The 27,500-nt window shown below is 29.8% G+C and overlaps 1 protein-coding gene across 1 annotated transcript in view; it reads right to left on the reverse strand.

Annotated features, from left to right (window-relative positions):
* Positions 1–27,500, reverse strand: part of LOC145261199 (neprilysin-1-like) — a 1,350,287-nt gene that overhangs the window by 855,539 nt on the left and 467,248 nt on the right. The window lies entirely within an intron of this gene.

The raw sequence follows: 27,500 nt of genomic DNA on the forward strand, positions 1-27,500 counted from the left end.
GTACATAACGAGAAACATAGAGATGAAAATTTCAAAAGAACTGTATAACTGGTTACGGTCAATAGTAGTCCTCGCCAGCGAAAGTCTTTGTCATTGTTATTCTATTATTATTATTATTATTATTTAAAACATTTTGTGTCCTGCTCTTTCGCGCGAGGACTAATTGTGATCGTTTTGACACAAATATGTATTTTGATGGTTTTGACATAACTATATAATTTTCTATTTCTACAATTAAGGTTAAGATTATATTTCACTGTTATGTACTTGAACCCCCCCTTTTGTAATTGTAAATTTTTCAGCGGTAAATATTTTTTTGCTTATGAATCTCAGAGCTTCTTTATATATATATATATATATATATATATATATATATATATATATATATATATATATATACTGTATTTCTGTACTGAAAGCTGTTAGATAAGTCATTGGTACCGTCGGTTTCAAGGCCGATAATTAGGACTATTTTAGATATATTAGATGAATAATGACTGAAGAGAGCTTGATATGGATATCTAAAACGGTCCTAGTTATCGGGCTTGAAACCGACGGTACCAATGACTTGTCTCATCCAACAACTTTCTGTACACAAAATACAAAATATAAATACGCTCTTATTTTTCGGATTTTCCTTTTAATCGAGCACTCTGCTAGAATTCTTAAAAAAAAAAACTAATCATATATATATATATATATATATATATATATATATATATATATATATATATATATATGTGCATATATTATTACTGATGGGACGATTCCAATATTTTCCCCGATTCCAATACAATTACCGATTCCGATTCTTTATAATTCTCTAAATATTTAACTATAAAAGTGTTATTTTGTCCCAATTACCGTAAAAACATATCTTAAATATGGCCATATTTTCTCAAACGTAAAACACATTTGTGAGGGGGTGATCTAGAGATTTTTAGTCTTACTGGAAGTTAAAATCAATTAATATGTATTATATTATTATTACTACAAGCAGTGGAAGATGTTTCTTAAACCAAAATCAAATAAAAAAGATAATTTAAGGAATCAGTTTTGGCATCGGAAAAATAGGCTCAAAATTTTCTGATTCTGATACCGATTCCGATACACCAAAAAGCTCCGATTTTTTCGATTTTCGATTCTGATTAATTCTCCCAACACTAATATGTATGTATGTATGCATGTACGTATATCTCTCTATATATGTATATATATGTATATATGCACATATATATATATATATATATATATATATATATATGTATATATACACTTGTGCCCGATATTATTCATACCCCCCCTTGAAAATTGAGTTTATTAGGTGTAACTTTGTAAGAATTTATTGTTTACGTCCATATTGATACATATTCTTAATAAACCTCTTCTGATCATTTTCGTCATTTTAAAATCTCGGGATACTTGTAATAAAAGAAATATACAGCTATTTATAAAATCTGCAATGTTCAAAAATAATCATACCCCCTTATTTTTTCAGTATTAATCGAGTTTCTGACTGTTTGTTTCCTGTTTGATTCTTATTTTGAATGCTTTTATACAACCTTTGAATAATTCTATTTCGTTTTTTGCATTTTTCAGAAATTAAAATGATATCAACTGAAAACCAATAAAAGAATAAAAATTATTAGAATAGGGAAGAAAAAAGAGCTTAGTAATGATCTTAGGACTAAAATTGTGAATTCACATAAGGATGGTTTAGGTTACAAGTCAATTTCCAAGAAATTTGAGGTCCCTACAGCAACAGTACAGAGCATCATCAAAAAATTCCAGAGCCACCACACAACAAACAACTTGATTGGTAGAGGAAGGAAAAGGAAACTGTCTGCTAGAGCCACCAGGAATATTGTAAGAAGTGTTAATGCAAATCCAACCACCACTACTAATGACATTTTAGAAAATCTGGAGTCTTCTGGCATAAAAATATCAAGGCAAACATTGCAAAGGACTCTGCATGAAAATGGTCTGAAAGGAAGAAGACCAAGAAGGACTCCATTGCACACCGGAAAACACCTTGCAGCACGTCTAAAGTTTGCTAGGACCCATGTGAATTCTCCAGAGTCCGTTTTCTCAAGTATTTTGTGGACTGACGAAACAAAAATTGAATTGTTTGGCCATATGGATGCTTCTTACGTTTGGAGGAAGAAAGGAGAAGCTTACAACCCAAAGAACACCATACCCACGGTGAAACATGGTGGTGGTAGCCTAATGTTTTGGGGCTCCTTTTCGGCTAGTGGTCCAGGTAGTTTGGTCAAGATAGATGGAACCATGAAGAAGGAGCAATATTTGGAGATACTCCAGAAAAACATTAGACAGGATGCGGAGAAGCTCCATTTAGGACCAAACTGGGTCCTTCAACAGGATAATGATCCAAAACATACTGCCAAAATAGTCAAGAAATGGTTTGAGGATAATCAAATTAATGTTTTGGAATGGCCTAGCCTGAGTCCCGACGTGAACCCTATCGAAAACCTCTGGCACATATTGAAAACTGAGGTTAAAAAGCGGAAACCTAGAAATTTGAGGGATTTGGAGAACTACTGCATTGAAGAATGGTCAAAAATCAGTGTTGATGCTTGTAAAAACCTTGTTGATAAATATCCAAAACGGTTACAGGCAGTTATTAAGAATAAAGGGCATGCTATTGACTATTAGTAAGAGAGGTATGAATAATTTTGAACTAGTGCCATTATTGTTTTTCTTTGTATAATGCTTCAAACTTGCATAATTTATTTATTTGTTGAGTTTAAATTAAATGCTTATGCTTGATTTATTGTTTGAAATCCCTTTAATATTGTCTACCTTCTGGCTTGAGCAATATTCTTATAGAAATCTCAAAGATCCGAGGGGTATGAATAATATCGGGCACAAGTGTATGTATATATACACATATATACATATATATACACACATATATATGCATATATATACACATATATAAACATATATATATACGCATATATAAACATATATATACACATAAACATATATATATATACACACAAACATATATATACACACGTATATACACATATATACATATATATACACATATGTACATATATATACAAATATATACATATATATACACATATGTACATATATATATACACATATGTACATATATATACAAATATATACATATATACACACATATATATATACACACACACACATATATATATATATATATATATATATATATATATATATTGAGCCTGAACTTCATTAAAATCTTTTTTTTGTCAACTTTTATATAAATATGACTTCTCATAAATTGTACTTTTCAATTTTTTTGCAAACCAGCAAAACAATCGATTGCCTATGAATATTATTTTTCTAACTACTTTCCTCAGAGGACAAGTTCCATTTTTTGAAACTCCATTGAATAAGGAAAATTAAAAATTTTCAACTTGCATTCCTTGTCGAATAATAAATTGTTGTAAATTAGAATTTACAGAGTTTGCTTTTCTCATAGACTGCCTGCCAAAATTATATGCAAATCGATTTTTGTTGTTGTTATAGTTTCGATAGTTTTTAATATAAATCAGTGAAACTTGATAGTTATATGGAAACCCTAACGTATCTTCAGATCTAAAATTCTAAGTTGATCTGTCACCAAAATGGCTGGTGTTTGTTTACTACTGCGCAGATTAGCTTAGCATTTTAGATCTGCGCATGTTCCAATGTTGCCATATAACGTGCCATGTTTCACTGATTATTATTTAAAACTACCGAAATTAGAATAAATGATCGATTTGCATATAATTCTGGCACACAATATATATATATATGTATATATATATATATATATATATATATATATATATATATATATATATATGTATATATATAAATTGGGTAAAAGGAAAATTATTCCCAACTCGCATTTATGTAAAAATGCACTTTCGTAAATAATTGAATTCATTCAAAACATATCGCTAAAACCAAAACAAAAAAACAAAAAACAATTTCGAATCTCGCTAGATACAGCCACTCTGATGAGTCGTAGACAACGAAACACGTGTCAGTGGATAATTACATTTAAAAAAAAATAATATATATATTTATATATGTATATATATATATATATATAGATAGATAGATAGATGTAGATATAAAGTTTTGGAAGTTTGTTTAAAACCTGTAAAACTATAAAAAAAAATTGTCGTACGTTGGAACCATATTTTGCCAGTAAGTCAATTAATCTCCCGTATAACTGATTTGTTCTATTTACATGAACAAACAATGGCACCAATGTTTTCAAAGAGATCCTCCGTTGTTTACCATGAAACACTGTTTCGGGATTTAAAAACAAAATACTATATTATGTCATGGTTCCCCAGCAGTGTTGATCAAACATCACCTCCCTTAAACACATTAGCAAAATTAATTTTAATAGCGGATCTAGTTTTTACCATCCAGATAAATTTAGGCTAACCAATTCATGTCATTAAAAAATCCAAAAATATACATCACACGGTTTCAAGTTAACTACATCAACTTATTGAGCAAAAATACTTTTGATACACCCTAATGTTTGAGTAATCCGCTAAAATTAATGATTTTCTTTTCAGTAAAATTGTTATTTTTAATCGATAAATCAAAGTTTTGTCAATAATTGCCCTGACAATTTATCAATCAATAATCAATATTTTCTCCTCCCTCGGAAAATATTGGCGAAAGGTCAACCAGTTTAGCCAGCACAACAAACAATTTTCACTTACCCCCCTCCCCCATTTTCTCTAGCCTTCTTTCTCCCTTTCTCTTGATTTAACGGCTGCTCATCAATTTGAAAGAATGGGGAATTGATCCGCTCAAAAATAAGGCCAAAATCAAAATAACCTTATAAAGTAGAGATCAACGCGCTCATCCGTTTTGAGCTTCGGTTTCTTACAAAAAAATGAAATACACAAATAAAAACAGAAATGTAAAAATATATATAAAAAAAATCAACAAATTTTTACCTATTTCGATTCTACTACAAACGGAGGGGGGCAAACCACAATTTATTTATACCTCTTTGCTTTCCCATCATAAAAAAAAAACTCTGACTTTTAATAATATTTATTTTACCACTTTTTTTTTTCTTTACTGACAATAAACATCCACTATAATGATATATTATGTATATATTTAACTAGAGGAATACCAGTCTCAGGACAAGTAAAATGTATTCGATGAACAAAATAATTTTGGCTGCTTGTTAAGATAAAGTCGACAGATCGAGTTTTTCTTAATATGTCATTTTAAGCAAAAAACAATATTACGTGCATAATTGTCATGTCGAAAATATTGATATATCCAACAATTACGAAAATCCATCAAGTAAAACAACTGCTATAGTGTTTTTAGTAAAATGTATATCACTAAGTTCGACGCCATCCATCTGCCTGTTCTACAAGTACTTTAATGGTGAATGCTCTGATGAACTACAAGCACTTGTATACCCTCAACGTGAATATCCCCGACAAACCCAACAAGCAGCTAAGTCCCACGCTTTCGCAGTAGAGATCCCTAGATGTAAGAAAGCCTTTTACTCGAATGGTTTCTTCGCCAGAACTGCTAGACTTTGGAACTCCATTCTGGGATTCTGGTTTCCCAACTGTACTGACATGCAGAAGTTCAAGTGTAATGTGAACAAACATCTTCCCTTCATAATGCCCCCACAACTTATGTCCCCGATAGTAACCCCCTACTTCAAAGTAGCACTGTGCCTTGTTTGGTGTGAAAATTGATAAAAAAAATTACGATGTAATTTAAAGTAAGCGTTCCACATTAAATACCATGTGTGAACTCTTCACCGTCTACTTTATAACATCGAAAAATGCAATTTTATCCAATTTTCCGTAAAAATGGACTACAATTTGATTGTCTTCAAGTCCACTGTAAACAAGTTCTTGATGAACCTAAGTAATCCAATTCCCAAAATTTCCAATACTTATGATTACTACGCTATAATCCCATTGACAACTGTACACCCATTAACCCTAATCCTCGAGTGGCTTCCGGGCCTTGTTAAGTGGTGACTCCTATGTAAAAAAATAATTTTAATTATACATAACTTTCTACTCAATGAATTTTCGTAATTTTTGGATGTTTTACTAGTTTCGACATGACAATTAAGTACGTTATATTGTTTTTGATTAAAACGATATATATTTTTTTTTTAAATTGCGATTTGTCGACTTTATCCCAATAAGCATCTAGTTTTGTATCAATTTTATATCATATTAAGAAGATTTAAAAGACATGATATAATTAAACTTAACTTTATGTCTAGAATCCTTGTTCCAACTTTTATGAAAATCTAGATTTTTGTCTGTTTTTCTCTCAGGTCCATCCTTATCACTTGCTCCCCTGTCTTCCTTCGTCTTCCTCTGTCAACACACTTTTCTACTTGACCTATTCTATATCTACGAACTTAAAAACCCTCATCAAATATTTGATCATTGTCAACATTGGACAATATTGCGATATGCATTTGGACTCTGATGGTTTGGTCATATTGAAAAAAAAATGAACGACAGTTCTTGTATTAGTAGATGTAGAACAGGGTCAGCCCACAGGAAGAAGGTTGAAAGTGAAGGAATTAATATTTTTATTTGCCAATTTTTTCGATATTTTTCGTCCGAAGCTTCAAAACGATACTGATCTCATGAAAATCCGTCGCCTCTGACGAAAGTCTTAGGCATGCATTTTATTTTTTATTGATTTTATTTTTTATTGATTGCAACGTCTTATCAGACAAGTGCCACTCCCTCAGACACTTAAAGTCCATGAGCCCAAAAATGGCTTCCATCGCCACAGGACCATTTTAATAGACAAATGCCTGAGGGAGTATCTATACACAGATGATGTTACAGAGTCTTAGCTTTGTACGACAGCCAAGTCTCTCTCTCGGTTCAAAATGTTCAGATCTAGCAACAAGCAAGAGCAAAATAGCCAGCAACAAGTTAAACTGCAGACCAGCTTAATGCGGGTACTGGTCTCCCGCTTTATGTTTTTTTTAAATCAGAGATGTGCTTCTCCTAGAAAGGTTGCCTTCACCACGGCTTACAGGAGCTCTCCCCACCTCAACACACACACACACACACACACACACACACACACACACACACACACAAACACACACGGTGCTAGTTGGCCGTTGACCCCGAAAAAGGGTTCATTCACCCTTTGGAAGGTCTTGTTTTTAATCCTTCAGGGAGACTAGCCACCCTCCTCACCAAACAAGTCTGGTGGGAGAACCAGTTTAGTCGCCGGTGACCCGACTATGAAGCAGGTAGTATTGGATTACATCGTACCAGTAGCATATAACATGCCCTGACTATTAGGCAGACATACATACATACATTTAAACAGACAGGTGGGATTTATATTATAGATTAACACATCCACATGCATAACTTTATATAAATATTTAAACATATACATATATATAAAGTTAGGTAGGTGTATGTGTTTATATATATATACATATATAAACATATACACATACCCAACTTTATATATACATAAACTTTCAAGCCCGGTTAAAAACAAATAAAAGCTATATCCCATAGACTTAGAATGAGTGTTTTAAGTCAATCATCTAGATTATAAGTTGCATTTTGGTGACTGCATTAATCTCTGTCAATCCGTAACTTAGCATCGTACAAATATCATAATACTTAGGTTGGCTGCACTTTATCGTAAGAAATGTTTATACAAATTTTCATTCACATTGATCTAGTATCATCATAGTATTACGGAACAGATAGACAGACAGACAAACAAACAATAATAATAATATATATAACTTTATATAAATAGATATAATTGAATTTATATATGCTTACAAACGCCGTACAGAATATTTAAAACATAGATGGACATATGAAAAAAGCGGATCACGGAAGTTAATCACCGGATGCGGAAATCTGAGATTAAACCACAAAGGTTTAAGTCTTTATTCTGACGCTGTTCTAATCGAGCTATTCCGGCTGGCAAATAGCGTTTCCAGATAATCTGAAAGATTTGCGCGTTTTTCCCCTTTCGCATTCAAAGTGAGAATATCCTTCAAAGGAGGAATCAGCTGCTTTTAACGCGTCGCAATTCCAAAGGGAAGCGTCTCTTTCTTGTTTGCTCCGATCGAAAAACATGTGGCCTTGCCTCTCATTTAATTATTGTTATCATGTGATGTCGACCTATCGTATTTCGGCTGTAGATGGACGCTTTCACACACTATATATAAAGTTATGCCGAAGTGTTGTGGCGGTCATCGGTAACAGGCACAGCCTTAATATCGGACCTAGACTTTCTCTAATATACTATTCTGTACTTCTGTAAATACACGTTTGTCCCTCTATGTTGGTGTTATATTGCGTATATCTCGAAATTTACATACGCAAAACGAAAAAACAGCAGTACCAACAAAATACTGAATTAGCAGGAGCAGCGATATTGACAGCAATGGCGGCGCTGGAAACGAACCCTGTTCGTTGACACAAACCGATCGGGCATATTTAACGCAGAACAGGGCGCCAAAGATTGTATTTTTTTGTGTCCACGTCATCAGCACAGTTCACAATTCATGTTAACCAGAAAAATACCAGAAGAAAATATTCAGCTTAAAAACAATCAAGTCTGAAATGTGAACATCACAGTTAAGGAGTCTACCAGGACGTACTCTTGCAAATATGTCACAAACTTAATATCGGATGCAGACTTTCTGTAAGAAACTATTCTGTACTACGAGAGAACTTGAATGTCTACAGGAGAGAACTTGAATGCCTGCTGGAGAGAACTTGAACGCCTACTAGCCACTGTCCTTGAGTGTTTAAGGTCTCTGTACAGGGGTTTGTCAGGACAACATAGAGCGATGATACCTTTCATGAAAGTAAGCCCTGACTAAATATAGAAAATAACAGTTATTTGCAGGGAAAGTAAGATTTCCTTCCCATGGCCAACTTACACTGGATTTTACAAAGAATGATTCATCTTTTCCAAGTGATGATACTTCAAGTAACAGCACCGAAGCTAGATATTCCACAAGACTAGATGAATTCCTGTTCTGGAACCAAGTAAGACCCCCCACCCCCAGAAAAAAACACACACACACACACAAAAAAGATATACAATAACATATTTAAATGAGGAGAAGGAAATAGTGTTCCCGGCTTCTTTATAAACTTAATGTTTGCGGTAAAAGAGAACTTTAATGGAATATTCGAATATCTATGGAGCTGATTTAGAGATCAAGTGTTTGTCCCAGAAAAGGGGTCCCTTGATTTGTGTGAACTTCAGGACAACCTGAAGGGAGGATACCATCTCTGAAAGTAAGCTCTGACAAAATATTCAAAATAACATAGTTATTTGCAGCACAAATAAGATCTTCCCATGGTCAACCTACGCTGGCTATTACAAAGAATGGTACATCTTCTCCAATTGATAGCACGAAAACTAGATGAATTCCTGTCCTGGAATCCAGTAAAATCAAGAAACTATAAAAATGAGATACTATAATAAATTTAAATGATCAATTCGGGAGAAGGAAATAATGTTCTACATTTCTTTACTAACTTAATAAATAGGAATTTAGTGTTTGCGGCAAAGAACTTTAATGGAATATTCGAATACCCATGGAGCTCGTTTAGAGATCAAGTGTTAGCCCCAGGAAAGGGGTCCCTTGATTTCTGAGATCTTCGACGGAAATAAAATGAAACAACGTGATAAATACACGTTTGTACGTATACCACCATGTTGTCTTAACCGTTATCAGGCCTTCAAGGTCACATCGATTATGGAAGCAGTTTCTCTTGAAATGTGGAAGTATTACGTGGGGAATTAAGTCAGTGATTAAGAAAGGGAAGGTTAAGGTTTATATAAGTGAGGGACCGACTGGAAGCAATTCGAAAGTGTTGTATATCATACGATCTTTACAAGGAGCCAATTAAAAAAAAAGAGCTGAGGTTGTTTATCCTTATCCCCTTTACCATGCACCTACAATGACTAGCATAAAGTTATACCAATCATTTATTCAAATGAGCAGCAACTGACGAAGTGTTCTTTTTCAGCACAAACAGATTTCAGATGAAAGAGAGAGAGAGAGAGAGAGAGAGAGAGAGAGAGATCATCATCATCATCTTTAATTAAACATCAGTTTCACATACGTATACGTGTTGGACAGTTTAAAAAATTGCGTACGCATGCAGAATACAGACCTTGCTATATTTTAGATAGGATTAGGATTTTCAAATTAAATTCAAATTTACGTTATCTTTTGTCTATCAAAGAATTAGAGGAAACGGGTGGCTTTCAGCTTAAAATGGCTAAAATTGACACTTTTGTGCTTATTAAAAAACATTGATGCCTTGGATTTTTATAAAACTTCTTGAAAAGTTGTAAGCAACTGATTTCTATATAATTTTGTTCGTCTATATTTTGCGATAACTCTTGGGTGTGCCCCAGGGGCTCTTTCAGGGCTAATAAAAACACTCCATTTTTGGAACTATTATACCATATTTGTCCAAAATTTACGGTGTATGCCTATTTAGCAGTTTTGCATGGTGTTGAACACAAATTTAAATATGTTAAGGCCTTGAGGGACTTTTGGGGCTACATGGGATGATGCAAATGATAAACTTAGTAATTTCTTTTTTTTTTGCATGGTGCAGAACTCAAATTTACATATGTTAGGCCTAAAAAACTACACCGTTTGTTCATTTACATCAGGATTTGACGTCCTCTGATGCTTTTGGGGCTAAATGGGGGGGCAAATGGTGAACTAAGTAATTTTTTATACCTCATTCACTGTGCATTCACGCGGGACCATGTATGCTTCACTTGCTGTTCTTGTAAAATCAAGCAGGATTCATTAGCCGAGACAGTGAAGAAATCTGAATCGATAAATTAAGATCCACACGTTACATAGGTCAGCAAATCGTAAGCAAAACTTCTCCACTCATTTATACGAATTATATTTAATTAAAAGTTATTGATAAGTGTCAGTGTTCGTTGTTTATCATATTAGAAAAGACGTTCAGTTGAGAGAGATTGGAAATATTTCAATAAGGAAAGTTTATACAGATTGGCAGACGATAATGAGTTAATGACGTGTGTTTGTTTTTTCACTAATGTGTGTGTGTGTGTGTGTGTGTGTGAGTGGAGAGAGTTGTTGCTGAGATAATTGGCTAACAGAGGGGTGCCTAGCGACATCGATCTGTGGTCTCAGGTCAGCTGGGATCCACTGGTTTATTGAAGACAAATCTGGCGTTTTTTACATGGTAGTCACCACTTATCAAGGCCCGGAAGCCACTCGGGGATAAGAGTTATTGCGTGTATAGTCATCAATGGGATAGTATCGTAGTCATCCTTAGTATTAAACTTTGATAAAGTATCTTAATTAAGGGGCGATTCGACAGGAATTTGTTTATGTTGCACTTGAAGATATCCAAGTTGTAATCAGGTGGGAAACAAGCAAACAGAACAGAGTTCCACAGACGTGCACTTCTAAGAAAGAAACTTTGTTCATGGAATCTACGTTTTGATTTTGACACAGATAAAGAGTGGGGGAAATTATTGACAGGCGGGTGTTTATCGTGAAAGATTGGCGAGGTGGACCAGAGATTGGAGCTCAGGCTGTTAAAGGATTTAGGTGATTCCCAGAAAGACCCGTTTGAATAAATTCAGGAAGTTCTGTGATTGTTCCAAAATATAATTATTTGATTTTTATTCAGTATAGTGTATACGCAAACGATGTGCGTAGAAAACAGTTTACGTACTTTGATTTTGGACGTCGATCTGTAAACATCGACCGCTACATGTTGTTTATTTACCCATCTTCCCTCGCAAATCCACTTTTATCAGTTGATGCCATGATTTCAGTAGTCTTTCCCTACTAACTGCTCCTGCTAGCTCAACTGTTCTATCTCTTCTAACCCAAGAAATCTTATCCGTTCTTTTATTGTCAGTTTAATGTGTGTTTTGAAGTTGAATCGTAAGACTCAGAAAGTCTTTTCAGAGATGCCCGACTGCAATGAATTCTTAAATATTTTACTGTTCTCTTTCAGCCATAGATAGGTGAAAGAAAACAAGAAACAACACGACCGTGCCCATGACTGATGAACGACTAAAATCGGTTTCCCACAAGGAATTGGCAAAGTAACGAATTAAAAAGAGTTAATATTGATTCATAAAAGAGATGAAAAAAAAAAACACTCTGCTTTAATCTAACAAGCGAGAGAATAACTTTATTCATCTTTTAATATGAATTGCTTGAATTCATTTCGTCAGCTGCAACTGATGTCAGACTTGTGGGAATAGACTAATAGTAAATAATCTGTACTGTCTGAATAAAAGACAGGAAATAAAATCAATTTGCAAGATTTGTTGACAATCGAGGAAAGCAATAGGAGAGACGTTCACCAAATCGATTACAAATAACCGTAACATTGTTTCCATTAAATCATTGGGTCAGGTTAATCCCTGCTCAAACATTTTCCACATATGTGCCCCAAGATTATAAGCGTTTTTATTAAATTTAATAATCACTCACGATTTACGTGTGTAGAACGTTCAATCTGAAAATGTATACTGTAATTCTCACAAAATGTCAACATTCTGATATAAGTTTTTGGAATTTGTTGGTATCATTTGTATTTGATCCTATTATGATTTTATACTGCTGTTGCTTTTGATTGTTACTGCTTTATCCTCTGGAGAACCTCATGGGGGATATCAAAGAACTCCACACTTTGCTACAAAATCTACACCCAAAAATAAACTTCACACTAGAACAAAGCCCCACAGAACTACCTTTCCTAGACATCCTAGTAACAATCAAAAAACAACAACATAATCACAGACATCTACCACAAACCCACAGACACTCAACAATACCTCCACTTCAAAAGCCACCACCCTAAAAACTGTCTAAAATCAATACCCTACTCCCTAGCACGTAGAGTCTGCACCATAGTAACAGACAGACACCTCCGTTCAACTAGACTGAATGAACTACAAATAACACTGCAGAAAAAAGGATACCCACTACCACTAATACAGAAAGGTATTGAACTGGCTGAAAAAATTCCAATAGACCAACTAAGAACCACAAAAGAACACAACAAAGAACAAATTTTAGCATACGTCTCCACACACAACACAAACAACCCAGAACTATTTACACATATAACAAAAAACCTTATCCTCCTCAATCAGAACGAAAAACTAAACAACATACTTAAAACAACAAAATAATAAAAAGTAAACGCCAACCCAAAAACTTAAAACACATCCTAACTTCCTCAAAACTCGTTCCACACACTACAAAAGGGGTTACAAAATGCAACAAACCGCGATGTGGAGTATGTGACATAATAATAGAAGGAAACACATACACATTCAAAAACCCAGCACAAAACATTCAAAATAAAAAAGGATCTAAATTGCACCTCCAGAAATGTAGTATATGCACTAAGATGCACAGCATGCAACAAATCCTACATAGGCGCCACCAAAAATTTCAGTAATAAAGTGGCCTTACATAAGAGCAACATCAAAATTGCAGATAACAGACACCTCTATGTTTCAAAACACGTACACACATGCAGTGGAAACAGCTTCAAAATAATGCCAATCTTCCAAACAGACAATTATTTTTATTTGCTTGCACAGGAAAAAAAATTAATCACCAGATTCACTCCTGAACTGAACAGAGCTTAATATCAACACACAAAAACATGAAATGCAAGACATACTCCTTGTTTTATCGTTATTTCCATGGCAGGTGCTCGTCTGAACTCCAATCTCTGGTTCCCCATCGCCAATCTTTCACGAAAAACACTCGTCTAGCTGAATCCACTGTGAAAAATTTCCCCCACTCTATATCTCTGCCTAAATCAAAACGCGGATTCCATAAACAAAGCTTCTTTCTTAGAACTGCACGCCTGTGGAACTCTGTTCCATCTGCCTGCTTCCCTCCGGACTACAACTTGGATGTCTTCAAGTCCAACGTTAACAAATTCCTAATGAACCGCCCACTTAAGTTAGCACTTCATCAAATCTCCACACTAACGTAATGTACTTGCAATAACCCTTATCCCTGAGTGGTTTCCAGGCCTTGATAAGTGATGATCACTGTGTAAAAAAAACAAACAAAAAAACACTCACATGCACATCCATATACATATACATATACACAGCCACACATAAATCACAACCGACACATTAAAACACACACACGCACGCGCATACAACCACACACAGACATAACACCCCTATCTCTAATACAACACACTGAACAATACCAACCCCACTAAACCTCGAAACCAACAACACTAGGAAACACCTAGAACCATAGTATAATATCTGTTCCAACACCTCGCTCCCTCCTCAGTCAGTGGAAGAGAACCCCCTCATGACTGAGACAACTATCATCCCTTCTATCATCCCCCTCCCATACCTATACCCCCTCCAATTGCCCCCCCCCCTCTGGGGAACAAAATCTTCCCCACACTAGGAACCGATCCTGGGTCTGGCCATACCCACATGGGGAGACAAATAAATAGAAACATTAAAAAATCCCCTATATATATTTTTAAATACACCCCTCTATCTAAACAAACATAATATAAACAACACCCGAAAAGACTGAAACGAAAAATCACAATACTAAAATCCAAGAATCCAAAAAATAAATATCAAAATAGAATGAAAGCACCCCTACACTTATTTCAGAGGAGCTTGTCCCCCCTCCTCACACATACACATTAGTAACGACCTTGTAACATAGTCACCCTCCTAGGGAAGCAAATAATCTCATAATACTATAAAACAGTGCACACATTCTCAAACCAATAAAAGCAAACACACACACACACACACACACACCCTACCCTAAAGGAAAAGGGGAAAAAACCACAAGCAGAAAGAGAGAGTGAGAGAGAGAGAGAAACACCATACGAGAGTGACTACAACCGAGGTCAGCGCCCCCCCCTCCGACAAGCCCAATAAAAGAGTAATAAAAATTGAACATGTCAATGAATAATAGACACTTTCACGCCTCCACCCCTTGGAAACACTTCAAATTAACTACGAAAATGCCATTTTTACATCTCCAACACATTTGAAAATAATTTCTGACGAGGACGCTTCACAGAACGTCTGAAACGCGTAAAAACGATTTCAATGATTTTCAAACATTATTACAATGATCCAAACATAATTCTCAATGAAAAACCAAGACACGGAATAATAAAATAATGTTAAAAAATACACATTGTTGGTGACTACCCCCTTATATATATATATATATATATATATATATATATATATATATATATATATATATATATAGTCATCCACATACAGTACTGTTTCGCTGTTTCACAGCTCATCAGTGCGGCTAGACAGGCAACTACCTCAAGCCAGGATTGAAACCCGACCGTTTGTACGACAGTCAAGGCTCCTAACCATTACGCTATTGGCGTCTGCTTGAACGAGTAGCGAGTTTAACGATGTTTTGATATCGTCTGAAATACCTCCGCTCGATTTGTTTACACAAAGAGCGTCGCTTATATGCTAATGGTAATTCGTGTTTCACTTCTCAATATGCTCAACTCAAGGTGAGGAGCACTATAGTCATCCACATACAGTACTGTTTCGCTGTTTCACAGCTCATCAGTGCGGCAAGACAGGCAACTACCTCAAGCCAGGATTGAAACCCGACCGTTTGTACGACAGTCAAGGCTCCTAACCATTACGCTATTGGCGGCTGCTTGAACGAGTAGCGAGTTTAACGATGTTTTGATATCGTCTGAAATACCTCCGCTCGATTTGTTTACACAAAGAGCGTCGCTTATATGCTAATGGTAATTCGTGTTTCACTTCTCAATATGCTCAACTCAAGGTGAGGAGCACTATAGTCATCCACATACAGTACTGTTTCGCTGTTTCACAGCTCATCAGTGCGGCTAGACAGATATATATATATATATATATATATATATATATATATATATATATATATATATATATATATATACCGTGATTTTCAACCGATCGCAGTCTTAGATACAAGGTCAGTTTTTAATGTGAGGAAAATGAAATCCTTCAAATAAAGACATTTTGGATTTGAAGAAAAATAAAAATTGCCTCACTCTTGAAGGATTTCTCTTTCACTGATCAAAAAAAACCCCAGAAGAATTGAAATTCTGTATCAGAACAGATACTACTATTGATGCAGTTTGTGTATCACAAATAAGAATATGGATTGAAACAACTTGTCGCAACAACGTTTAGCCTTCGGTGCCTCAAATAAAATTTCTTAAAATCGTTTCTGAGTATGTACCTCGACGCATAAACTCGCCTTAATTAATCAAAATCTATATATTAATACGATAACGTGTGTGATATTTTGTGTGTTACGCGTATATGTTTTTTTTTCTTCTTCCAAGTGAATGTCGTTTAATTGTTATAACCTTCCATTTCTTGTCATGAATAATTTTACCAAGAATTATTCATAAGTTTTGCTTTCAGTTTCGATAATAGCTGAATACTCTCAAGTTATTTATAAATAATTTTAAAGACAGAGGGCAAAAGAAAAAACTCTTTACAATTGTGGTAGAAAGACGAGTTCTTGCTATAACTGTTATACAATGGGAAACCGAAGATTGGAGCTCAGTCGAATACTTTCCATAATAATGACAGTGTAGACAAAAATTGCAACGTCTATTTTGTGAGGAAGAGACTAGAGAAATAAAAAGCCCCCCCCTCCGCCATTAGATTTCAAGGTCGATTTTGTCGTCTGTGGAAAAAAAAGGAGTGCGTTTAGCAGCAACTCCACAGATGTGGCAGTATTACTCCATCTTGGGACGAATCTGATTCTTATATCGGCAAAGGGTTCCATCATTAGTCGAGTACATTCTGGAGTGATAGAATGATCCAACACCTTTATCAGCAACCTTAGCAACAGATTGGATATTGTTAGATATAAATATATCCCTTCGATATAATTTGCAAAGGAAAATAAAATTATAAAATATAAATGAATAAAATAAAATAACAATTTTCTCGCTTATGTTAATTTTTTTTATGAATAATTAAAAGGACGTTGTTCATTGGTTAATCTAAAAAATTCTTTCAACAAGAAAAGTCAACAAAACTCTTTCTAAAGGAGATACAGTACTTTAAAAAGGCGTCGCTATTACCAACGTTATTGAAAATGAAACACTTAATAACAAAACTATTTTTCAAAAGAAAAGAAAATATTTAAGCTAAGTGGTGAATAATTTTAATTGGTTATATATATATATATATATATATATATATATATATATATATATATATATATATATATATATATACTAGCTGTACCCTGCCACGCGTTGCAGTGGCTTAATTTGGTGTAATGGAAAAATCTAATAAAAAGAGTAAAAGGCATATTTCTTATATTCTTCAATCCACTCCAAAAGTGGAAAAGAAGGCGAAAATTTAAAAAAAATGGTACTCTGGATCCTCGGGAGTTTCCGTCAATCATGGTTTGGGCTTGACCAACAATCAGTGGATGAAGCCGAACGTAGCAAAAATGTTGAAACGCTAAATGTTTTTTTTTGTTGTTGTTGTTTTCTGTATACAAAAATGTGAGTTAGTAATTAATATTTGGTTGATGGGGGGGTATTATACACAGATTCGAAAACGTTGTACAAAAACAAATAAATGAAAGCAAAGGTAAGGTAAGTTACGTTTCTACCTAACTGGATAATTGTTTAGTGTTTTTATGTAATGTAAAATATTTAATCGGCTCGAAAAACAGAAATGATCGCGGACTCTGTTGAATACGTTAAGTTTGGGAAATAAGTTTCAAACTAGAAACTATACAAAAAAGTGTCAGAAATCCACCGAATATATGTTATCATGACATAGGCTGGCATAATCGTTGGGTTTCTGCCAGTATTTTGTATAGTTTTTTAGTTTTAACTCACGTTCTCAAACTTAATGTAATCAACATGTCCACCACAATTTGCAGCTTTCAAATACACCGATAAACACTGTTTTTTGAGCCGACTAAACGTTACATTAAATGAAAAGGGTTTGTATTACTAAACACAGATACAAAGAAGTTGTCAAAAAATAAATATATAACAAATAAATGTTATCAAAGGCAAGAAAAGTAAATGTTCTACCTAACTGGATAAGACAGTAGTGTTTTTATGTAATGTATAATGTTTAATCGGTTCAAAAACATTCAATGTTTATCGGTATATTTGAAAAATACAAATGGCGGCAGACTGTATCGAACACGTTAAGTTTAGGGAAATTTTGGGAAAATGAGTTTAAACTAAAAACTATAGAAAATACTGTTAGGAACTCACTCAATATGTTACCGTAACGTTGGCTGACATATAATCGGTGGTTTTAAACTTTTGCTCGATACAGGTGACGACTTTTAAGAGTCCATTTTAGTGATTACCTGGTTTGAAGATATTTGTACAACTAAACGGCAAATCTGCCCCCAAAAATCCGGTATTATTTTACTTTAAGGCCCATTTCACGCTCGTATATAACGAAATATTTTATTGTAGATTTCGGTGTGCTAAAAACGAATCTGCAACCCGGTGGCTAGAAAGTGGGTGCTCATTTTAAGTTAAGTTTACATAGAAAAGTGATCGCCCACTTGTCGAAAAAGTAATTTCTTCATACCATAAAAACATTTTTTTTGCGACGGAAACGGTTTGCAGATTCGTCTTTAGCACACCCAAATCTACAACAAAATGTGTTATGTACGAACGTGAGGCACACGGCCCTTAATGGGAAATTTTATCAAAAATTCCGGGGGGGAAATCGTTTTCAATAAAAACAGCAAATGAATTCGATAGAAAAAAATGGACGCTATTTTTAAAAAAATTTCTGCGTGTTTCTTGGCTAAAAAGTTTTTGTTTGATTTCTTTTGCATGGTATTAACCCCTGAACTCTGGGACCATTTTCCATTTCACAGATGTAACCTTTGTTTAGACTACGCGCGAGCATAAACGAAGGCTGTTAAATAGGCACTCGCGTACCAAACTGCCTTGTACAAAAAACCGTTAAGCCAATAAACACGAAAATAAATGCCCCTTCCTCAGGGGACAGAAAGGGGGTGCTCATTTTAAGTTAAATTTACATGGAAAATTGATCACTAATTTTTCGAAAAAGTAATTTCTTCATATCAAGAAAACTATTTTTGGTACTCCTTGGGCGTTGAGTACCATGGCGACACCGCAGAATGATTTAATGGTCATTTCCTTAGTTCCCCCGCCTCAGTCAAGGCTAACACATGCGCACGTAACATTTTTATTTATTTATTTACTTACGTTGCCTTTCGCATTTTTACAAACATTATTTACGTTGGCTTTACTCTTTTCATAAATAATAAAAAAAGTAACTAAACGATTTATTGATAATTTGTCATGTGTAAAAACATTTATTTATTTATTGACGTTGGCTTAACTCTTTTCATGAATAAAAAAGTTTTACTCCTTAAGAATAATAAAAGGAAAAAGTTACTAAACATTTATTAATAAATTATCACGTACTTACGTTGACTTAACTCTTTTCATGAATTATAAAAAAAAAAGTAACTAAACCGTTTATTGATAATTTCTCACTTACAAACAATTTTAATTTACACGAGCGGATAAGTCTGCTAGTCGACATGGAACTCAAACGCCCACCCCAAAAAGTATGTTGTTATATACGAACGGGAGATGGGTCTTAATGGAAAATGTTATCAAAATTCCGGGATGCTATTTCTTTTCAATAACATAAGAAATTAAGAATTAGACAAATTTATTTTAGGTAGGCTTGGCCAGGAAAGCTTTAAGCCAAGAAATGGATTCTTGGAAATCGAGTGTCGTTAGATGCCACGTATCAAATTGCCTTGTCAAAAAAGCTTTTAGTACATAAACACGAAAATAAATGCCCCTCCCTCAGTTGGCCAGAATGTGGGTGCTCATTTTAAGTTAAATTTACATGAAAAAGTGATCACCAACTTTTCAAAAAAAAAATCTTGATATCATAAAAACTATTTTTGGGACTCCTTAGGTGTTGAGTTCCATGGCGACCCGCAGAATTATTTAATGGTCGTTCCCTTAGTCCCCCTTAGTCAAGGCTAACACATGCGTACGTAACATTTTCTATTTATTTACTTACGTTGCCTTTCGCACTTTTACGAGCATTATTTATGTTGGCTTTACTCTTTTTATAAATAATATTTAAAAGTAAATAGACCATTTATTGATAATTTTTCACGTGTACAAACATTTATTTATTTACGTTGGCTTAACACTTTTTATGAATAAAAAAATGTTTTACACCTTAAGAATAATAAAAGGAAAAAGTTACTAAACATTAATTAATTTCTCACGTACTTATGTTGGCTACTATTAAGTAGATAGTAAAATGTTGTAATTGGAAAGTCGTCAACGCGTGGTGCAAGTGAAAGGCCCATTTCACCGGAAATGAAATGGCGGACAGTCTCGCTGTTACGAAAACTTTTTATTTTATTAAATATTTTTATGATTCGCAATGTTAAATTATTTTAATAACATGAAAACATTCCTTACCTTTACAGATAGATTTTCTATAATTTCAATTAAATTGGTAATGTAGAAATATGGTTTTATCGATTTTGAACGAACCTAGAATTATATATATATATATATATATATATATATATATACATATATATATATATGAATATAAGGATATATATATATATTTATATATATATAAATATATAGATATATATATAAGTATATATATATAAATATATATAAGTATATATATAAATATATATATATAAATATATATATAAATATATATAAATGTATATATTATATATATAAATATATATTATATCTATATAAATATATATTATACATATATAAATATATATTATATATATAAATACATATTACATATATAAATATATATTATATATATAAATACATATTATATATATAAATATATATTATATATATAAATATACATTATATATATATAAATATACATTATATATATAAATATACATTATATATATAAATATATATTATATATATAAATATATATTATATATATAAATATATATTATATATATAAATATATATTATATATATAAATATATATTATATATATAAATATATATTATATATGTAAATATATATAATATATATAAATATATATAATATATACAAATATATATAATATATATAAATATATATAATATATATAAATATATATAATATATATAAATATATATAATATATATAAATATATATAATATATATAAATATATATTATATATATAAATATATATTATATATATACGTATATAAATATATATTATATATATAAATATATATTATATATATATATAAATATATATTATGTATATATATAATATATAAATATATATATATAAATATATATTATATATATAGATGCATATTATATATACATATATATATACAAATATATATATTATATATATAAATATATATTATATATATAAATATATTATATATATAAATATATATTATATATATATGACATATATATATAAATATATATTATATATATAAATATATTATATATGTATAAATATATATTATATATATAAATATATATGACATATATATAAATATATTATATATATATAAATATATATTATATATACAAATATATATTATATATATAAATATATAAATATATATTATATATATAAATATATATTATATATATATAAACATATAAATATATTATATATAAATATATTATATATATAACTATTTATATATATATAAATACATATTATATATAAATATATATTATATATATATATATATAAAAATATATATTATATATACAAATATATAAAAATATATATTATATATGTATAAATATATATTATATATATCTAAATATATATTATATGTATAAATAAATATATATATATATAAATATATACACATATTTTCCAAGGGCATCCAGCATTGTCCGGTCAGAAAATACACATTAATATTATATTTGGCTATATACAGAAACTGAGACATGTGCATTCAAGTAGTATGCTTAACTAAACAGTTCACTTCCTGTATGTAAAAAAAATACTCGAGCTGAGATCGAAACAAAATTTGTAAGGCAATGAGTCAAGTATGATAACAATTAGGCCAGCTTTACACGTTCTTTAAAAACTGTTTTCACAAATTTTATCTGATTTTCTACTTTTTAACGAGGGTTGAAAACATTTTTAAACACGTGGCAAGATGGTCCACTGGTCAGCGCACTTTACTCACTATCTTAAGGTTTTGGTTTAGATCTCAGCTAGCGTACTTTTTATTTTTACTTACAAGGAGTGAACTGTTTAGAAATGTCCCAGTTTCTTTCCATTTTTTTCACTGCATTTTTGTTAAGGAATTTAATGTTACGTTTAACAACGGGCAACACCGGGTACATCTCCTAGTATTAAATATTGTCACACGGGCGACGCAGAATATATCTCATACGTGTTTCTTCATTGCTGTCTTGAGTTTCAAAACTTAGTTATTTTATAGACATCGTTATCTCTGTTATTAAATTAAAACTCAATTTCCTTTATCAATTTAAGGTATTATAAATAAACACAAGTCAGACATGCAACTTTTCGTACAAGCTTATGTGTAAAATTATCGACTGAAATTTCGAAACAAACTTATAATCTATTAAAAAAACGACCGTTTACCAGCAAATCCGAATATAATATAAAAATATAAAACGGTTTTCTTACTTCGTTACTAATAACTGAAATATAACATTAATTTTCTTCTAATTTCCTGATTTGCTAAATTACTGACACTTAAAGAATAACTTGCTAAAAATATGTGAAGGATATATTTATATATATATATATATATATATATATATATACATATATATATATTATATAAATACCTATATATATAATATATTCATATATAGATATAAATATATATTTATATATATTTATATTAATATATCTTTATAGATATATTAATATATATTTATATATAACTACTTCGTTTAGTCACATGAATTAATACACGAAAGTATACATATATGCGTGAATTTAGTATTTATTTAACAGTGCTCAATACCCAGGTAGAACTAGGTAGTAAGCTATAAAATATAGCGTGGATGAAACGCGGGATATTCTGTGTAGCTTAATCGACATATATATTTTATAACTTACTATATTTATACATATATATTAATAGATATATTTATATATATTTATAGATATATTATATATATATATATATATACATACTTATATATATATTTCTGTATATATATATTTATATATATATGTTTATATTAATTTTTATATATACATTTATATATATATTTATATATATCTATATATATTTATATATATATTTATATATATATTTATATATATATATATTTTATATACATATTTATATATATATATATTTATATATTTATATTTATATATATTAATATAAATATATTTATATATATTTATATATATTTATATATATCTATATATATTAATATATAATGATATATATATATTTACAAGTATATTTATATGTATATATTTATAAATATTTATATATATTTATATAATTATATATAAATTTATATATATATATTTATATATATATTTATATATATATTTGTAAAAATATATTTATATATATATTTATATATATATTTGTATATATATATTTATATATATATATATATATTTATATATATATTTATATATATTTATAAATATATTAAAATATATATATATATTTATATATATATATATATTCATATATATATATATATTTATATATATATATATATTTATATATATTTATAAATATATTCATATATATATTTATATATATATTCATATATATATTTATATATATATATTTATATCTATATTTATATATATATATTAATATATATTTATATATACATATTTATATATATATTTATATATACATTATATATACTTATATATACATATTTATATATATATTTATATATATTTATATATACATGTTCATATATATATCTATATATACATATGTATATATATCTATACATATTTTTATATACATATTTTTATATATATTTATATATATTTATATCTACATATTTTTATATATTTATATATACACATTTCTTTATATATTATATATATTTATATACACACATTTATATATATATATTTATATATATTTATATACACATTTATATATATATTTATATATATTAATATACACATTTATATATATATTTATATATATTAATATATACACATTTATATATATATATTTATATATACATATTTATATATATATTTATATATATTTTCATATATATATTTATTTATATATATATTTATATATATTTTCATATATATATATTTATTTATATATATATTATATATATCTATATTTATATATATATTTATATATATATATCTATTTATATATATTTTTATATATATGTATTAATACATATGTTTATATATATTTTAATATATGTATATATATTTATATATATATATATATTTTATATATAGATTTATATATATGTTTATATATATATACATATATTTATATATATATACATATATTTATATATATATATACATTTATATATTTATATATATATATTTATATATATATTTTTATATATATATTTATATATATATATTTATATATTTATATATATATTTATATATATTTATATATATTTATATATATTTATATACATATTTATATAAATATATTTATGTATATACATATATTTATATATATACTTACATCAATATATATATTTATATATATATTTATATATATATTTATACATATATTTGTATATACCTATATACATATTTATATATATGTATATATATTCATATACATATTTATATATTTATATATATATTTATATATATATTTATATATATATATATTTATATATATATTATATGTATATATTCTATGTATATATTTATATATATATATTTATATATATTCATATATATATAATATATATTTATATATATATTTATATATATATATTTATATATATTATATGTGTATATTTATATACATTTATATTTATATGTATATATATATAAAGTCTTTATTAAAACTCGTGCCTATTTCCTATCTATGGTGACCAGGCGTGAACGCAGACCCCACAATTTTATCATACCATCCCTATTTAAGCTAAAACATACTCATCAAACTATTATTATTTACATCTATCCCAAAATCGTTTGTAAACGTTTTCAAATATTTTATTTCTATACTCTGTGGACCAGGCGCCAACGCAGACCTCACAATTTTAATGGACCACCGTTCTGCCAGATCAAACATATCAATTCCTGTGTCTCGATTATCTTCTATCATTATATGCAATCAGCTTTTTTAAATAGTCAATCATATAAGAGCCTATTCGTTACCAGGCACACGCACACACACACACACAGAGCTTTATATATATATATATACATATATATATATATATATATATATATATATATATATAATTTAAAGGAGATTAGAATAATAGTCTAAAGAGCTAAGTGTATTTTAATGTAATAGTGAAATTACTAGTTTAATAAAAATACAGGAAATGCTCGTTTTTATTTAGATATATGATAAGCTCGATAGTTAAATGTCCTAGAGCTAATTCAATAGTAAGTAATGTGATTTATAATTTAAAAATTAAAAAAAAATTTTTTAAATTTAAAAATCAAATTTTAATTAAATTAAAAATCAGTTTCATAAGAAGGAACAACAACAAAGTCAATTATCTGTACGATCGTTTCGGAAATCCGTGCTTTTTATTTGTGGTATACATGAAGTCACGTAGAACAATTATACATAGTTTTTTTGGTAAGCACGGTCTCCTCATCAGCAAAATTTAGGAGGATTTCTATTGAATTTAAAAGACACCAAAAATAAACCTAGCATTAAAAGTAAGGCAGATGAATCTGAAAAATTGAAATAAAAGCTTTGGATTTAAAATTTATAAGAAAATTAGTATAGGTTAGAGATAGAAATGAGTAGAAAAAATATATATTTTTTGAATTTACATAATAAATTTGATTTAAAAATATATAGAGATAGTTACCTTTTAGTTTTCCTTTTTTTGAAATCAGGAACTGTGTTTAAAGTAGTCATTTAGATGTTTGCTATAGCATATATAGTACCCCGAGATTTACTTTAAAAGACCACAAACACAGCTTCAATATTAACCCTACTATTAGACTCATTTGCCCCTCGAAATCAGATATAGGACTGGTTAGTAAAAACATATTAAATGAAATTATCCCCAAAATTAAATCCATAATAAAATACCCACAATGGCAATCTTCCAACCAAGTAATCGACTGGTTTTCTAATATTCAAAATGAAAATAATATTAAATTTCTTTCTTTTGACATTGAATCATATTACTAATCTATATCACCTATCCTACTTAATAACTCTCTATTAATGGCACGAAAATTAACTAATATAACTCAAGACGAAACTAAACTAATACTTATAGCTAGACAGTCTTTAATAACATTTGATAATAAATATTGGACCAGGAAAAATACCCCTTACCACTTCAACATTTTAATGGGATCGACGGACTCGACTCAGGTCACTGATCTAGTTGGCCTTTTCCTTTTAAATGAAATACATTGTATACTCCATAAACAATTCAAACTTTAAGGAGGGCTATATAGAGATTATGCACTTTTCATAACGAATTCTACTAATAAAAATTATGAAAAAGCAATTAAAGCTCTACATAAATTATTTAAAAATTATGGACTTAGTATAAAAATCGACCCTAATAAAAAAATTGTTAACTTCTTAGACATAACCTTAAATCTTGAAAATTCTACCTTTGAACCATACCATAAACCTAACCAATCACTTCTATATGTCCACAATCAATCAAACCACCCTAAATCAATATTAAAATCAATAGTTCCCAATATCGCTCTAAGAATTTCTAGACTGTCTTTTACTAAATCAATATTTACCAAAAATGAAAAATACTATAATGAAGCCCTTAAAAACTCTGGATATAATTCACAAATTAAATTCATAAATGAAAATGATAGAAACATAAACTGCATTAAAAATAAACCTATTAAGAGCGTAATAACATATAATATGGCAATGTCTTCCCGTATACGAGTTAAGAAAAATAACCAAGAGACAAAAAAAAGATAAAACCAAACTACAAATATTAGATAATAATACAAATAAACAGCAAACTAAAACCCGCAAACGTAAGAATAGACACAAGGAGATCCTATGGTTCAACCCCCCGTATTCCAAAAACCTAGAAACAAACATAGCTAGAGAATTTTTTAAAATATTAGATAAGAACTTTAAAGCCCCCCATAGATATAATAAGATTTTCAATAAGAACACAATTAAAGTCTCTTACTCTACTATGCC

Source organism: Euprymna scolopes, chromosome 37 (assembly GCF_053919585.1).
Source record: "Euprymna scolopes isolate OS-2025 chromosome 37, ASM5391958v1, whole genome shotgun sequence".
NCBI classification, from domain to species: domain Eukaryota; kingdom Metazoa; phylum Mollusca; class Cephalopoda; order Sepiida; family Sepiolidae; genus Euprymna; species Euprymna scolopes.